Source organism: Tachypleus tridentatus, chromosome 1 (genome assembly GCF_004210375.1).
Source record: "Tachypleus tridentatus isolate NWPU-2018 chromosome 1, ASM421037v1, whole genome shotgun sequence".
In the NCBI taxonomy this organism is placed as follows: domain Eukaryota; kingdom Metazoa; phylum Arthropoda; class Merostomata; order Xiphosura; family Limulidae; genus Tachypleus; species Tachypleus tridentatus.
This window is the reverse complement of record NC_134825.1, coordinates 29,840,343-29,857,063: the sequence shown is the minus strand read 5'-3', so window position 1 is coordinate 29,857,063 and position 16,721 is coordinate 29,840,343. Positions and strand designations below refer to the sequence as shown.

The 16,721-nt window shown below is 33.7% G+C and overlaps 1 protein-coding gene across 1 annotated transcript in view; it reads right to left on the bottom strand.

Annotated features, from left to right (window-relative positions):
* The window catches only part of LOC143245035 (uncharacterized), a 68,895-nt gene that overhangs the window by 2,028 nt on the left and 50,146 nt on the right, over positions 1–16,721 (bottom strand). The window lies entirely within an intron of this gene.

The window sequence follows — 16,721 nt, the reverse complement described above, 5'->3', positions numbered from 1 at the left end:
ATGATAGTGTGTAACAGAATAGAGCAACTACACAGGTAGCAATTAGAAAATAAAACAAAATATTCCAAACATAGTGAAGTCTATAAAGAAAGAAAAGAGAAAAACTATTAGATCTGCAACATTTAAAAACAAATAAGAATGGAAATATCAAGACGTGGAAATGAATGGAAATAAATACTGTTGAAAGAATACGATGAAATACGTGAAGTATATCGATATACTTTGCAAACGATAAAACACATTTACAACAGATTGTTTGTTTGTTTTTGAATTTCGCGCAAAGCTACACGAGGACTATCTGCTCTAGCTGTTTCTAACTTAGCAGTGTAAGACTAGAGGGTAGGTAGCTAGTCATCATCATCCACCGCCAACTGTTTGGCTTTTCTTTTACCAACGAATAGTGGGATTGACCGACAAATTATAATGCCCCCATGGCTGAAAGGGCGAGCATGTTTGGTGTGACGGGGATTCAAACCCGCGACCCTCAGATTACGAGTCGAGTGCCCTAACCATCTAGCCATGTAAAGGATGAAATAGAGCAAAGCGTGAGATATGAGGAAAAGATGTTCTAAGTAAAGATAACTTTGGAATAATGTATAAGTTTATACAATACATCAGAAGACAAAATTAATGAGGACACTTAATTTATTTAACATATTAATTTTATTACGTTTATAACTTATGAAACTGAATTTATGTAACTATTTTAAAATAAATATAAAAACTTGGTTAAAATAAACAACAGTGATAATAAAAAGTGACAGTTACAAGAAATTAATAATGTTTTATTGTTGATATATACTAAGGATCCCTCTTTCTTCGATTTGTAAGAGTAAAAAATAAATAAACTGGTATTATCTTTATAAATAATATCCAAAACGTGTCTCTGTTATATTTTCATTCTCCTGAACAGTTAATCGAGCAAAGAATAATTCTATATCGAAATGTTTATTTGCAAGGGTACATCACAGGAAAATTATTATTTTTTTACAATTTGTAAAACTTCATACGGATATCAACCTCCATCCATCAGCTTCTGTATGTACTGAACAGTTAATCTGGGAAAAAAAATATTCAGAGCGAAAAAATTACATTTCTGATTTAAAGAAATATTTCGAAGATAGGAGCATGAACGAAAAAAAAAACATGAAAAGTGGAACGTGTATATATTTGTTGTTGTTTCATTTATATGTCTATATTTATCTTGACATTGCATACATGCGTGATTGTTATTATACCCTGTCGAATAAATTGAATATCTTTCCTTTTACACATTTTATAGAAATGGAACTGTCAAAACAGCGCTCACTTCTATAGCGGTCTTTTCTTGCACTCAGTAAAACGAAAAATAACAGTAGCATCCAGAGGGAAAAAATTCCCCAGCTACTTATCGAACCTCTATGCTCTATTGTGCACCACAATGCCGACATTTCTGCCAACACTGCACTGTGTTGAATAGTTTCAACGTGCACCTAATGACGTTGTACATATGAAAGTTTATATGCTTCTAAGATAACGTGGTATATAATCCATTAAAATTAGATTTGTCTTACATTGTAATTCTATGTAACATAACAATGTTTTCAGAATATAATGTACCTGTTGGTTCATCGCGGTTGTCCCATTCTCCAAGCCAAACGAAAAAATTATTGCCAGTCATTATCATTCATATATCTATTAAGCTTTCTTTTTACACTCACTCAAATTTACTACCTCCACAACATCTGAAGCAACTCATTCCATAAGTCAACGGCCCTATTTGAAAAATAAAAATTTTCTTAGTTGAAGACGGCTTCAACCTTGCCTGAATAAATATTTGTGTTCCCTAGTTTTATATTTATCGATATAAAGTATAAAACAGTTGATGCATCAACATTATTAATTCCTTTTACAATTTTAAACACTTCAATAAGATTCCCTCTAACTCTTCTTTTTCCAAGAGAAAATAATTTTAAGGATCTAAATCTCTCACCATATAAAACCCCTCATCCCAGGTATCATTTCGTAAACCCTCTTCTGAACCCTTTCCAACGATTTAATGTCTTTCCTGAGGTAAGAAGCCCAGGACTGAACACAATACTCCAAATGCGGCCTAACCAGTGACCTATACAATGTCATTATAACTCTTTATTTCTGTAGATAGAACCTGAAATCCTGTTTGCCCTACAACTAATAACAGCACACTACATGGATGGCTTAAGAGATTAATCAACCACTACATCAATAATTTTTCTTTCATGAAAATGTTAAGGTTATTCCCATCCAAATTATACTTATAATTCAAATTATGATAATCCACTTGCAATATCTTGAATTTATCACACTTACAAACTATCTGCCATTCATTTACCCAACTCACTAAATGATCCAAATCCTTTTGTAAAGCAGCAGCATCCTCTTCACAGCCTGCAATATCCAATATCATCAGCAAATTTAAGTCAGTTATTGACCATTCATTCATATACGTCATTAATGTAAATCAAAAAGAGCAACAGTCCTAAGACTGAACCCTGAGGTACAACACTTGTAACATTAGTTCAGTTTGACTGAAATCCATTTATAACAATCCTCCGTTTTCTTCCATCAAGCCACACTTCTATCCAGTTAGTTAACTTATCCTCCACACCTATAGAGATAAGTTTCTTTACAATCTTTTTATGTAGCACTTTGTCAATTGCTTTCTGAAAATCCAGATATAATAAATTTTATCCCCTTAACCTAATCTATATATGCAGTAACATTTTCAAATCATGTCAAAATATTTGCAAGACAAGATTTTGCCTCAGTGAAACAATGTTGACTATCTAATAAAATTGTAAACTTCGTTAACTACATTTTACAAAGTACCATTTATTAGACTTTCTAAAACTTTTCCCACAACTGATGTAACACTAATAGGCCTATAATTAATGGGACAACCTCTATTACCTCTCTCTTATAGGAGTGACATTAGTTAATATCCAAACTGTTGGTACTTCTCCAATATTCAAAGATTTACAACAAACTGTGGAATGTGGCTCACATATCCAATCCTTGACCTCCTTTAAAACCTCGTGGAAATATTATCTGCCCCCAAGAGTATTATCATTCTTTAAACTTTCCAATTTTATTTTAACAAGCTTAGAATTTGTCAAACTTTGTTTTCATCTATCAATTGCTCAAGATGATGAATACTGCTTAAGTCTTTATTAGTAAAAAATAAAGAAAAAGTAGAATTTCATAACTTAGATCTTTCATAATCATCAGATTCAAACTTTCCTTTATCATCCCTCAAGAATCCTATCATCATCCTAACATTTTGTTTACCCCTAATGTGCTTTAAAATTCCTTACTGTTAAATTTCATGTTTTTAGTCAAATGTCTTTCATATGTCCTTGAAAACTTAACCATGATGCTGTTTATTAACTTGCATTGTTGTAATTTTTTGATAAACACATATTACTTATACATTTACTGTGGTATTTATTTGCAGGTAAATTTTCAGGTGAAGAATTCTAATACTCTCACCCAATAATCTTATTCCAATGTACAAGAAAGCATTAAATATTAAACTTTATCAGTTTTTGATCTTAAGTTACTTAATGAGATTGAAGTTTTAGATTGCAGTGGTCTGATATCTCATGTACTAAGTGATATAACAAGATATTTTTATATAATAATAATTGCTTCATTTAAAGTATACTATCATTTTATTGCATGTACAAAAGTACAATTACATGATTTTGGTTTGGTTGGCCACTTTTGCATTATTATTGTTAGGAAAGTGTCTTCCATAATTATGTATAACTTGAAGGAGGAATTGTTTCTCTTCTCTTTTATTTATTATGATGGCATTAAACAAGAGCTATATCCTTTTCAACATTTTTATTTACCACAATTAATTGTTGAACTATCTGTAGTGTCTCCCTGTAATCCTCTAAGTTCCCATGACTCTGGCTCATAAATCCAGAAATTTAAATGTGTGTTTGATGCACGTGAAGAAATATGTTGTGCTCTTTCCCATAATATCTTCAACTGTCATGTCCTCAGACTTCCTTATTTTCAGCTTTAAATACTTTGAAGGTTCATCTATGCCTTCCTTCTCTTTTAGTGTCCATACAATTGATTATGTTATCTCTTTGGATGTGGCTGAAGCAAAATAATGCTAAAAAGTAAGTTATTCACTGAGATACAGGGATGTACAACAAATATTAATGTCAGATTTTAAAAGAGTAGCGATCAGTAGCTTTTAGTTAACAAAACATTAGAGAAAGTTAAAATCATTGAGAGGAGCAATCAACCGTGAATTAATATGATATGCTTGAAAAAACAATGACGTATATGTCACGGAGTCTTCTTTCCTCACAGTCAATGAGTTTAAACCTCCCATAGACATCCAGATCTTGAGAGCAGATAATGGTTTGACCACCAATCGTGCATGATGCAGTGCTATAAAAAGCTCTCTTTGAGGAGGGATGACATCAAGGTAAGTTATGGCTACTTTAAGAAGCTCTTCATAATCGTTTATATACTGGTTGACCTGAAGCTTTTTTGTAGCAAACTCAATGACACTGTAATTAAATTCCTCTGTTTCATATTGTTCAGCTGCAGTTTCATAACTGAAGTAGGATACCTATTCCCAAGCTACGGTTTCATAACTGAACTAGGACACTTATTCCCAAGATACAGCTTCATAACCGAACTAGGACACCTATTCCCAAGATACAGTTTCATAACTGATCTAGGACATCTCTTCCCAAGATTACTGGAATCGACTGAAAATTGCGATATCTGGATCAGATGAAAACTCCATGTAGTCTTGGAAAACACGTGCCAGGGTAAGTTGTAAGATGTTATGATATAGAACATTCCAGAAGTAAAAGAGACAACATAGAGTATTTCACTGAAAGGAGGCTGAAGGCCGCCTGAAGATTTCACCTGTTTTTAACCACTCGCACCAGTATACAATAGTGAGTTATCCGTCAGTCAGACAGTAGACACGAAAATGACGTCATATAAGGGATGTTGAACTTTGCAACTTGTACTGTAGTGACGTCAGTAAAACGTGCAAATGCTATGAATCTCGAGAAGAATTATGCGCTCTGTAGGTAACAATACTGTTTACACGGCATGACATATGAACTTCAAAATCAAGAAATAAAAATAATTGTTACCCTTAATTTTGGTTTCATTTATTCTTGAAACAGAACATCATGTGGAAGTATATTTTGTTTGTATCTAGAATGGTTTTTTTTAGCTATCGGAATAATATAGAATACTCTGAAATATTCCAGAATGTGAGAGAATATTCCATAATAATATGCCAGAATGTTGAAGAATTGTTTAGAATATTCTGGAAAATTCTGAACATTAAGAATAAGTACATATAATGAGAGCTGTAAGGTTAATTTTCAGATACCTTAAGCAACCTCTAAATGTTACTTAATATGAATAAAACTTGATGTGAATTACTTATTTGTATATTGGAACAAAATGAGTAGGTGAGAGTGTTGCAAATGAAAAATTTAAAAGCAAGGACCACACTATTTTACATATACGTGTTTACATTTTTATTAGCAGCTTATTTGACAAGCTTATTTTTACACAATCGCACTTACTGGGTTTTACAAGTCATCAGCCTGATAAACTAACTTAATGTTGATCGTGTTAACTTTTGAATATCCGAGAAACAAAACTCCCAATCACAAAATTGATCAATCTGAGAAACAACCCTAATGCAAGCTTTATCCACTGTGAATATCCGAGATATAAATCTCACAACCACCAAATTGAGCAATCTGAGAAACAACCCTAATGTAAGCTTTATCCACTGTGAATATCTGAGATATAAATCTCACAACCACCAAATTGAGCAATCTGAGAAACAACCCTAATGTAAGCTTTATCCACTGTGAATATCCGAGATATAAATCTCACAACCACCAAATTGAGCAATCTGAGAAACAACCCTAATGTAAGCTTTATCCACTGTGAATATCCGAGATATAAATCTCACAACCATCAAATTGAAGAACCTGAGAAGTAATCTTGATATCAACCCTATCCTCCCAATGAATATCCAAGACATAAATTTCACAATGACCTAATTGATCTGGTAAGATTTGAGTAACTAATCAATTGTCAAGGAAATTATACAATAAAAATATATTAATGTCATGAAATCAGATGGGTAAGAAAAAAAGAAAACAAGTAAAACAAGATGAGTAAACTGTCACAAGTTGAACTGAGAAAACACGCGAAATTATATTGTTAAGGAACGAGGAATTATCTCTAACAGATTTAACTGAACCAATAAAGCACCAGATGGAACACTAATATTGATTTTATGATAACTGATGTCCAAGCCAATCTCCAGTGTTTCTGTGCTCCCTAAGTAAAATACAATGTGTTTTGCATTTGTTATTACTTTCATTAACAGTATTGGATGTACTGTTTAGTATATCGAAAACTATTACCTTTTATTTTATTATGAAGGTTGTTTTGCGTTGTTAGCTCGTATTTAGGACTAACCTAAATCTTCTAAGTTGGTGGAACCTTGTGAGATATCATTCGAATTGGGCCTGGCATGGCTAGGTAGTTAGGATTCTTGACTCGTAACAAGAGGGTTACGGGTTCGAATTCTCATCACACCAAGCATGCTCGCCCTTTTAGTTTTAAGAGCGTTATATTGTTTGATCAATCCCACTATACGTTGGCAAAGGAGTAACCTAAGTGTTGGCGATGGGTGGTGATGACTAGCTGTCTTCCTTCTATTCTTACATTAGCGCAGATAGACCTCGTGTAGCTTTGCACGAAATTCAAAAACTAAACAAACATTCGAATTGCAGCTGAAAATGTCCTAACAACGAGGTTATCCAAATGGTGAACCCACACATTCCAATCTTTATAAGTAGAAAGAGCATATTTAATCAGTTATACTGGTTGCCAGTTTGATTTTGATTGTTACTCCAAGTACATAGCTTCCTGCACTGTAAGACCTGAAGTTGATTTTTAGACACTAGTATTTTTAACCTGAATAACACTTTATGCGACCCATTGCATAAACGACAAGGCCTTAGACCTTAACTTACTGTCATAAAAGTCTGTACTTTAGAGCTTTTAAAAAGAGAGACGGTAACTGTTAATCAACAAATGGCACTAATTCGCTTTTATAACGTATAGTTGAGAGTGTGGAGATGTTTAACGGCATATGACGGAGTCGAACGTTATATCTTCGTCAGCAGCCTCATACAGTAACCAACAGGCAAATAGAGAGATTAAAAATGTTCCTGGAATGTTCGAGGCATGGGTTTGCTGTTTAATGAGGAACGTTTTCCTTACATATAGTTAAATGTACAGCAAATCAAAATCGATTTTAAGCGATCCAAACATTCGTTTCATTGCTTTTCTGATCACAGCAAAAACGGTTTCAAAGCATTGAAAATGTAATTCTACTTAAAATAACTTTAAGTTTTATTTTTAATTTTAGGGTAAAGTACATTGGAAGACATACGCGCGTGCAGCAGTTCAGGAGCATTATCATGGTCGAAACAGACCGAAAAGCACGAAGTTGTATTGGGTTTCCCAGCCCCTTAGTTGACATGATAAATGCACACACTCTTTGGCACCGGCATTAAAAGTCACTAAATAACCAAAGATTTCATGACCACATCTGCGACAAGGTCTTGGTCGATAATGGTTTGAAGAAGATCGTGTATCGTGTGATTTTTTTTTTCCCGATGGAAAATTTAAAATTCTCTTAGAGTTGGGGAAGTTAGTTACCACTCGAGCATTAATCACGATAAAGATCAGAAACTGTTGAGTGGACGTTATTTATTGATTTTATATGCGTTAGACTTAATTATAAACAAATCTCCAATTTTTATCCACAGATGATTGAAAGATATCGCTAGAAGTCAGTAATTATCGTTCCTGAAGTCACTGGTTTTGTGAACTTACTATATAAAGAAACATAAAATACCGGTAACGCATCGTGACAAAAACTTCTAATCTTTTCAGTAAACATAAAAGATTATGTCTTAGGAAATAGCTATGATAAATAATAAATAATAACATATGCTATGGCAATTTTTTTTCTAACCACTTCTTTTCAGGTAAACATTACTAAATCTCTTGCAAATGCCTGTTCATTATAAATCATATTTGACTAGCATCGTCAAAATCCCTTGTTAGAAGACTTAGCTCATGGTGTGCAAACACACTGGCGGAGACTGAATGGAACCGAGCCTGGTATCAACCGCCGACAGGAGAAGACAAAGCCGGTAGACTTGTCTTCTTTTCCGACAGGAGAAGACAAAGCCGGTAGACTTGTCTTCTTTTCCGACAGGAGAAGACAAAGCCGGTAGACTTGTCTTCTTTTCCGACAGGAGAAGACAAAGCCGGTAGACCTGTCTTCTTTTCCGACAGGAGAAGACAAAGCCGGTAGACTTGTCTTCTTTTCCGACAGGAGAAGACAAAGCCGGTAGACTTGTCTTCTTTTCCGACAGGAGAAGACAAAGCCGGTAGACTTGTCTTCTTTTCCGACAGGAGAAGACAAAGCCGGTAGACTTGTCTTCTTTTCCGACAGGAGAAGACAAAGCCGGTAGACTTGTCTTCTTTTCCGACTGGAGAAGACAAAGCCGGTAGACTTGTCTTCTTTTCAAAAACAAATATTCAAAAGTTTACCAGAATTTTATTTCAACAGGCTGTATAGTTTTCTTTTTTTAATTTGCATTATATAAATTATTTTTTGAAATACCTGTACGTTGATACTAACAATTATAGGAATATATTAACTCAGGCCTAGTATCGGTACACTAAACTTTACAAATCAAACGAGCTAACTTTGATGAACATGGCATTTAGAACCTTTACTTTGCATTTACAAAAACATGACTTCTGAAAAGCTTACTATCTGAATGCCCAATAATAGCTACTGGATGGATCTTTGCAGGTTTTAGGTGACTCTGTCGAACACGCAGAAACGGCTTTGATTTCTAGAGTTACGGAATGACCCATGTATATATATATATATGCGTGTGTGTGTGTGTGTATAGAAGATAAACACTCAACATTCAAGTGAAATAAAACAAAATTAAAAAGAAGGACTGCGTTAAAAACGAAGGTTAAGACCGATAGATGGTGTATCCCCAAAGCAATGTGGGTACTATTTCATCAGTCACCTCTAAAACCTAGGATACCTTTTACATCCTATATTATAACCTGTACCCTGGGGATCTTTTTGATTTGTGCAGTGTTTTTGAATTTTGTTTCGTGTTGTTTTTGTTTATTCATATATATATATGTATCTATGTATGTGTGTATATATAAACATACTTTGGGTGCACCTAAACGTGTAATTAATACTCTTCCATTGTTTCAAAACTAACTGGAAAGTTTAACGTATTACAACACTAAAAAATACAAAACTGAGTTTCACACGTAATTTCTTCTATTTTATAACATGATAACAAAACAGATGATCTAGCCTGAAATGCAAGTACAAATGGATATTGGTAATCTTTTTACCCAACTAGTGTAGGCCTAGCACCAGCTGGCATAGATTTTCAACAAATTTTAAAAGGGTAATGGGAATAACGCTAAACAAATCAAACAGCCACAAAGACACGGCGCTAGTATCATGTTAAATATCTAACATACGTTTGTAGCAACACCTTTGCAATATTTCAAATTAAAGTATTGTATACTAGTCGGAGTACCCCTCCTCAGGACTAAACTTAGGTAAATTCATGATTAATGAAATTCATTTTGTAATTAAACAAAAAGTGTAGAATGTTCTGCAGTAATAACTAGCTCAGTATAAAATGTGAGAAGAGTGCTTCATGTTCTGTTTGTCAATTAGTTTCAACTAATTAACAATGTTCCAATTATTGTTTTCTAAGTTAACAAGTAATGATCATTACAGTAATTAGATAATTAAAAATAATTCGAAAACGAAGTAATTTAGAAGTCACAATCTTCCTGTTAAAATAATTTTTATTTCAAATCTTGTAAACCCTCAACTTGCATTGTACTAGTGTGACATGACTTTGAAAGCTCGTGAAATCGAAACAGAAAGGTGTAGTTATCGGAGATTGTCTCTTTTCTTTTTTAACTGAAAATAGTTATTTTGTAATTTGCTTCTAAATATCTTTTAAGTTGTTTCAAGATTTATTATAATTAGTGATGAGAAAAATAAGGTATAGTTTGAAATTTGAGGTTCCGTTGAATAAACTACACTTGTTTGTGTGTTGTGTTATCACACTTGTCTCAGTTCCGAAATGCAAAACTATTAGACTCATGCCTATTCATATTCTTACAGTCATTATTGTCATAATTTTGCACTAAATTTAATTAAAATAAATGTGGAATATTTATTAGCTCAAATAAGTATTCACAGGTTGTTAGCTCGTGGTCAGTTACAAATGTTTAACAGTAATCCGCGAATTCGCTTGCAGTTAGAAATAGTTTACGAGAAGATTATTTACTGACAAAACAACATACAGACACACACATATATATATATATCAACGCCTTCAGTTCTCGATCATAATGAGTGAACAACAAAAGAAAAAAACCAATAAAAAAACGTGTTGGTAAAGGCAACACCAGGTGTCTTTGTTGATAAGAATCTTCTGGAACCCTAGCTAACTATTCCATTTTTTATACAGATTCAATAGATGGAAAAGAGCCTGTCCAATGAAGAATACAAGTCTTCTAATTTTAGAAACTTCACGAATAAACTTTGCAGCAACTTTTTTTTTTTCATTTCGTTCGACTTGATTGCTAAGAAGGAAGAGTAAAAAAAAAAAAAAGAGATTGCGAAAAATCCTTGCTTTCATTTCTACCGTCATTGTTATCAACGCAGGACCTTGTACGAGGACTCCTGTCGAGTTATCATTCTCAGATCTTGTCAATTCACGCAGTTTAACGTCTGGTTCCGAGATTTACTGTCATAGCAGCTGACCACAGTGATGACATACAATAAGAAAAGACTAATTCGAAGTTTCTTATAAACAGCTTATTACGAAGACATTCATGAAAAAACGCAAACAAAACGAATGATTTTACTTACCATACAACTTTTGAGCTGAAATCCACTTCGAACAGTCCTTTTTTATTTCACACTAGGAATGTAAAGCTGTCACGATAGGTAAGTCCAAAAATTAACTGAGAATGTGCAAATACACCAAGTAAGATTCGATGGCAGCCATATTTAGTATGTGAAACATGCTACATCAACAACAAAATAAAATCTAAATTATATTGTAAGCGAAGTAATGATTGATGTAATGAAATGTGTCTCCACTTAGTATGTTTCTTAAATAAACTCACGCATTTGTCATGGTATCTTGATATTTCCGAACGATTTGCTATAATAAACAATGTTGTACTAAATATTACTATTTTCTCAGCGATATAATGATACCTGTTACAAATGCTAACGTGTTTAATACTTCTTACCACTTTCAATTTGTAAGTATCTCTGGCTGCCAATGGAAGAGAGCTGGGTGATGTACATTTTATTTACTTTACTTTGTTCAACTGTATATAACTTTCTGCGCATGTGCAGCAGTTTATTTTCGTCAATTATTTGTGTTTTCAGCAGTAAACTTACCAAAACAAATGACGCGAGACAATGCTTTCGTTAAACACACTAATGCTTCTTGCTGCCATCACGGGGTTCAACTACTACTGCTGCCATCATGAAGTTCCTCAACACTTACTTCTGTTATTATGAAGTACAGTAACACTTACTATTGTCATCATGAACTACAACAACACTTGTAGCTACCATCATGAAATACACTCACTCTACTGTCTTCATCAGCTACTGAAATCACATTGTCGTCATAATGTTCCAAATCCTATTGTTGGTACCATAGCGTACCCCAATTCCAAATGTCCTCATTAAATGCATTCCAAATCCCATTATCGTCAAAAAATGTTCTAAGTATGGTTAAAGTCATTATAAAGTACTCCAAACATCATTATTACTAATTTTTTAACAACAGAGATGTAAAAGACAAATAAAGGAAATGGTTTGTTTGTTTGAAATTAAGCAAAAATCTACACAATGGACTATCTGTGCTCTGCCCCACACGGGTATCAAAACCTGGTTTATTGCAGTGTGAGTCTGCAGACATACCACTGTACTTCTAAGAGGAGGGGACAAGCGAAATGGACTCATTCCCTAAATCCATTTTCTAGACACCTTCCAGGAGATGAATAGTTTATTTAAATGTTTGTCTAAGATGAAGAGTTTGGTCACTTTAAAGTAGGAAAAGCAGTCTATAATATTGAGACGGAAACTACACAATTTCTACTTATTTCTAAGTATGTATCATTATTATGGTTTCTGTTGTGTTGAAAAAAAAGTGTGTTTATTATACACATAAATAAAAGTTTATAACTCTCTTATAGATTTTTTGAAATGTTATACGGAACATTATTTTTAGCCACTAGAGCACAGCATATATACAGATATATATAAAGCATTAAACCTCTAGAAGCTCAAATTAGACTAGTACTTAGGAAATCATGAAGATAGGTGAGTTTTGTAAACATTTGTGGTTTTTGTTTTTTCCTCTTGTAATACGAATGTTGGACTTTAGCCCCATGAAAAAACCGGGAAGAAATCATGTTTCATAATTTGAAAGATATAAAATATGTGGTATACGAAGTAAGCGGACAGACTTTAAACATTATATATGCAAAAACGTTTCGTTTGGGTTGAGAAAATATTTTACGTAGAAGAGCGAACAACGTTTCGACCTTCTTCGGTCATTGTCAGGTTCACAAAGAAAGAAAGAGGTAACTGACCGGAAGCTGACCACATGTTTGGAAGGGGTTGCGCAACTGAGTGTTGGAATGTAGAGGGCGGTGTTAGATGTTTGAATATATAATTTTATTTTATTATATTTAATATAGGTATAAAGGTGTTCCTTTATATTGGCTTATTTTGGGTTTAAGTTGTTGTATAAGTAAGGCTTCTTTAATTTTGCGTTTGTTTATGTTTGTTTCTCTATTTAGTATTTGAGTGTTTTCTATGGTTATGTTGTGTTTATTTGACTTGCAGTGTTCGAAAACGTGTGAAGGTGACTTTTTATGTTCTTTGAATCTGGTTTCCATTTTTCTACTTGTTTCTCCAATATAGAAGTCGTGGCAGTTATCACATTGTATTTCATAAATAATGTTGGTGTTGTGTTTGTCACTGTAATTTTTATATAGTATAGACCTCAGTTTTATGCCTGGTTTTTGAATAAATTTGGTATTAACTGGAATGTCATATTTTGTTACTAGTTTTGCCAAATGTTGGTTATTTGTTTGCTGATGTCAGGAATATATGGTATGCAACAGTATATGGTTACGTAATTTTTTCATTCGTGAGATATATTTACTTTTGTTGGTTGATTTTGCTTTCTGTCTAGGTGTGTGCGTATAATGTTTTCTACGGTTTGTGGAGGAAACTTATTGATGTTGATGAAGTATTGTTTTATTTTGCCTAATGCATCGTTAATTTTATCTGGTGACCATAGTTTTATGGCTGTGTTTATTTGCTTTCTTAGTATGTGCTGAGTCCCAAGGAATGTATAGTCCAGTATGGGTGATTTTTCGGTGGATTTCTGTTTTGAATTGTGTGTCGGTTCTTGTAATTTTGAGGTCAAGAAATGATATTTGATTGCTTTCTTCTTGTTCACATGTGAAGTTAATGTTGGAATGTATAGAGTTGATGTGATTGAAAAAATTAAGTATGTGTTCTGTAGATCTGAATCCCGCAACCGTGTCATCTACATATCTGTACCAGTATAGTGGTGGATGTAATGCTGTGTTAATTGCTTGTGTTTCAACTTGTGTCATAAAAATATTGGCTAGAAGTGGTGATACTGGGTTGCCCATGCTTAGGCCATTTGTTTGTATATAGTTGTGGTTGTTGAACATGAAGTTTGTCTTTATCGTGGTGAATTCTATGAGGGTTGCTAATTGGTTGCTGGGAATGTCTGTAGTTGGGTAAGGATCTCGAATATAGATTTCTAAGGCTATCTTGCAGGCTTCAGTGGTTGGAACTTCTGTAAAGAGGATATAACATCGAAACTGGCCATTAAGGCTTTATGATTAAGTTGATTTAGATTAGACTTGAAATTAAAAAAGTCTTTGATGAATGAGCTGGCTGATGTTACACATTTGGAGAATGCCCATGCTATGTATTTACCAAGATTGTAATTAAACGATTCATATGTGGACATTATTGGTCGTAATGGACAATTTGGTTCATGAGGTTTGGGGATGTCGTATATTTGTGGTGTGCGTGAGTCGGTTTTACGTAGGTAGGAATAAAGTGTTTGTGAAATTGTGTTGGTTTTTTTCATTTGTAGTAGTAATTTGTTCAGTTGCGTCTCGTGTGTCTTTGTTGGATTTTTGTGTATTGGTTTAAATTTGTTCGTGTCTGATAGGATGTTCTTCATTTTCTGGATGTATTCATTCGTGTTCATTATGACTATAGCGTTACCTTTATCTGCTTTTAGAATTTTTATGTTTTTGCCTTGTTTTAGGTTTTTAATGGAATTAATGTCTCTTTTTGTAAGACTGTTTTTTAGCTTTCTGTTTTGTGAAATTATGTTGATGGTTTTGTGAGAAAATTCTTTGAAAAAATCGTTATGATGTTGTTTTTAGGTGTTTCTGGAAAATATAAATTTTTAATTTTACTTGGGAAGTTTGGCTGTTGGATGTCAATAAAATTATCTAAGTTGTCTTCTTCCTGTTGGTTGTTTTCTTGTTTTTGTTTTCTGTAGAAAGTATCACAAGTCTCCTGGCTAAATCTTCTAAACATGTTTTGATTTCTAAGGTTGGAATGTACCTAGGTGCTATTGCGAAGTTGAGTCCTTTGTTAAGTAGATGTATCTCGTCTGTGTTTAATTGTCGGTCGGATCTGTGAATTATGAGGTTAGTCAACGGTTTGTCGTGTTGGTGTCTTTTCTCTTGTTTGCATCTTAGTTTTTCTAGTTTGTTGTTGTGGCAGATCTTTTTGTCGTTCTTAGTATTGATTTGGTTTATGTTTCGTTGTATAAGTCCGTAAATCTCTGGTTTAATGCAGCATGCCAGTTGATGGTCCAGGTTCAATTTTTGTTTTTGTAGTTGTTGTTTGGAATTTTGCACAAAGCTACTCGAGGACTATCTGTGCTAGCCGTCCCTAATTTAGCAGTTTAAGACTAGAGGGAAGGCAGCTAGTCATCACCACCCACCGCCAACTCTTGGGCTACTCTTTTACCAACGAATAGTGGGATTGACCGTCACATTATAACGCCCCCACGGCTGGGAGGGCGAGCATGTTTGGCGCGACTCGGGCGCGAACCCGCGACCCTCAGATTACGAAGCGCACGCCTTAACGCGCTAGGCCATGCCAGGCGTTGTTTTTGTAAATCATGTAGTTTTCTCGACATCACAGACTTTAAACATTTCTCAATTTATCCTTTAGAATTAATCTCTCAGGGGCAGTGTTATAAAAATCACATTCCCTTCGTCCGACATTAAGGGATATCTTACCCTTTTAAACAATCAGCATCCCTTATTTCCTTCTCTTACTTTTCTGTCCCAGGTGTGATTTCTTATCTATACAGGAAATTTCCATTTACTAAATCAGTACCTTTTCTGCGCATAATAGAGAGTCGCTAATTTCTATAGATGTTAAAAGTAATAACTTCGAATAAAGTTCACAACAACTAGTTTAAGAGTATCAAAAGAATAAAGCCATCATAAAAATACAACATACATACACGAAACACGGTCATTTCCCACAGCTATCCGTTAAGTGTGCATTATAACAACCGATAATCTTAGCAAGGTTTGTAGAGTTTCGCGAATTTACGCTCTAATGAATCTTACAAACAAGATAAAGTGCAGATAATATACTTTGCTACAAAACGCAGGATGGATATTCAGATAGTTCTAGTGTATCAACTGCAATAGTCAGTCTGTTTAGTTACCTAACAGCTGTATGAAATTTGTATAAAGAAAAACGTAAGGAAAAGATTATTATCCGTAGGTTTAGGATACATAGAAACCAGATTAATGACAAGAGGAAATAATTAATCATGTACCGATATCATACAAAGTGAAGGAAAAATTAATCATAATAAAATTAAAATATTAATTAAAGATTACAGATAACAGAATAATAAAATAGCAAGATTAATGATAGAAATATATTTTAAAATAATATCAAAATTGAAATTCGAAGATAGGCAATGGTAGAAAAATTTAAATAATAAATTAAGACTATCTGGAAAATAAAAAGTAGCAGGGAAGCTGTAGACGTTTAAACTTTTCTCTCTTTCTTTATATAAATGTATATGTGTTCGTTAACATTTCAATATACTATTTATACCGCAACATTCAAATTTATGAGGACAGAAAATACTTTAATTACTAATTTCTATACTAATTTGTTTCTCAGAAGAAATAGCTTTTCCTACTTTAAGAGAAAATTTGAAGTAATTATTCGTTTGTTTATTTACAAAATGGACATCTAATTTTATTTGTTTGTTCTTGAGCACGTATCTACACATAACTGCCCATCGCGGGTATAGAAATTCAATTATTTAGCGTTATAAGTTCCCACCGGGAAGCACATTCCTAATGATAGTTGTTTCATTCATTTAAATAGTGGCCCAGTATGGTCAGGTGGGTTACGGCGTTCGACTCGTAATCTGAGGGTGGCGGGTTCGAATCCCGATCGCACAAAA